Source organism: Merops nubicus, unplaced genomic scaffold, assembly GCF_000691845.1.
Source record: "Merops nubicus isolate BGI_N331 unplaced genomic scaffold, ASM69184v1 scaffold7703, whole genome shotgun sequence".
Classification (NCBI taxonomy): domain Eukaryota; kingdom Metazoa; phylum Chordata; class Aves; order Coraciiformes; family Meropidae; genus Merops; species Merops nubicus.
In genome coordinates, this window is record NW_008596855.1 from 14,579 (window position 1) to 17,004 (window position 2,426).

Sequence of the window (2,426 nt, forward strand, 5' to 3'; positions counted from 1 at the left end):
GGCTTGGTTGGTGCTTGACTTCATAGTACTGTGAGTTGTGATTGTAAAGAAATGTGTTCAAACATGACCAACGCACTGAGCCCTGTGAAAGGGAAACCCCTTCCCAGCATGAGCCACTGGAGGTAGAGCAACCGCAGGCCAATAGACAGAACTAAACTGTGGGGTTCATGGCCACTCCCAGAGGTGGCTGCACCACTGAACTGCCCGTGACACGGGTTATTTTCATCCTTCAGCAATGGGCTGAGGAGCTGAAGTGAGTGCTCCTGCCACTCCTGGCTGACTGCTGGCGTGTGGCAGGGCTGTGTCCCCCGTGCTCTCCTGGTGCCACCGGGGCTCCTCCAAGGACAGTCACACCCACCTGCTCTCCTGCGCCAACCTGGGTAGAGGGTGAGTTTTGAAATAACCACTCCCGAGGCTGTAAACATGTGGGAAGAGGAAAAAAAAAAAGGGCTGGAGGTGGCTCGTGATAATCTCATTGAAAATGCTGGATGCTTTTTTTTTCCTCTCGTCTCACCCTAAATGTTTTCTAACACTAATTCCAGTGACCTCTCCCTTCTGCTGCTTTTCATTAATGGGTTGTGGCTTGCCTATTATAAGCCCATGCACTGGAGCTGGAAACACTTGCTTTATCTAAACAAAAAAAAGAGAGAGAGAGAAAAGGGCTATGATTACTCAGGTGTCGATACAAAAAAAAATGAGATGTTGTGCCAGATGGCTGCATTTGTGAAGCAGAGTGTAGTCAGAAGGGAAGTGGAAGGAGACAAGGCAACTGTACATCAGAAGTGTGAAAACATGATCAAAATACCTCCAGCCTTGTTTCACCAACACTGGATTAGGAGGCAACTGTGGTGAGATGCAAGCAAAGAAAAGCATGAGGGGGTACTGTTTGGAAAACAAAAATGTCTTTCAGCATTGGACTGCTTGACTTCCTGCAGCAAGAGCTTAGAAGTTTACAGAGATCAAGAGACTCTGTTGAGGCGTGGAAGGGCTGTGAGCCCCAGCACACTCTGTCTGGTGTCGCTGGGAAATGCCCCGTGCCACAGAGTGAAGTATTGACAGCAGGCTGTGCACGGGCTCGGCTGCCGTCAGAGCAGGAGACCTCTCCAAGCAGCCACGCTCTGCAGCGACACACGCAGTCAGCAGCTCCGTGCCATGGCTGCAGGAGTCCAGGAGGAGGTTTCCAGTAACGTGCAGGAGACGTGTTCCACCTTCCATCAGACGTGGTCACGTAGTCTGCTCGCTGCTTTGCCCGTGCCCACCCGAGCGAGAGCCGGGAGCCCGCACACGGGTGGGCTGGCTGAGGGTCTGCTCTCAGAGTTAGAAGTGGTGGGGTTGTGGCAGCAGCACCAGCTAGTTTGTACCTCCAACAGCTTGGACGCGTTGCTCACCTCGTTGAAAAGCTTTAGTCAACTTTTGATGCCAGGGCAAAGTACTTGTTGAGCCTGTAAAAGCTGAGAACTTGGCAGGCCCACGGGCGGGGGCTTTTTACCCTTTTAGATCCTGAAATGGATCCTGGGTACTTTCAGATTTGCTTCCATGCTGCTGCTTTTGGCTGTCACATGGGGAAAGGTTTTGAATCATTTGTTTGATCTGAGATCAGAAGTCAAATTGTATTTTTTTTTTTCCATGCTTAAGCTGGCTAAGCTCAAACTGCTTCGTAGCTCCACACTCTCTCCTCCTTTGCTCCTTTCTTCTTCTCTCTTCTCCTTTCTCAGGGGAAAAGGAGAACACTGACATGGGCACAGAGGAGGTCAGTCTGAAGGCTTGGCCTCTGCTTCCCCTGTTGTATCTTGGTTTGCAAACTTTGTGGCACTTGGGTTTCATCATGAGAATCAACTCTCAGTCTTCTTAGATTGCAGTTTGATTAGAACATCGCAAGGAAAATTTGTGTTGTTTCTCACCCAAACCATTTCCAGACACACACTTTTGCACCCCCAGCCCCCCAGAATGACTTCAGCTTTTCACAGGTACCTTCCAGCAATGAACTTCATCCAAAAGTATTGGAAGGTAAGTTATGTTGATAACAGTGGGTACAGGGAATGTGGCAGAACATGTGTCTTCCTCTGATTCTTTCTCTGCTACTACTAAAGCTTGAATCTGAAAGTTTCATTCTTTTATTTTTATAAAATCTGAATTTCTTTAATAACTTTGGATCAAAAGTTTATTCTCCACACTGAGAAGATGTTGGTTTTTTTTTTTGTTACAAACTGCATTGTCTTATTTGGGGAATATGTTCACAATTGAGAGAGAATCGCCTTTATTAACAAATCAAACGCTCCTGCTGTCAAAACTGAAATAGTTCTACCTTTTTATGTGCAAATTAAAGCTTCTGTCAAGCCTTCAGCCATGGTGCATTTAATTTGTGGAAATATAAAAATATCTGCCTTAATATTAAAATATTCTGCATGGGGATGGAAATATTTTAA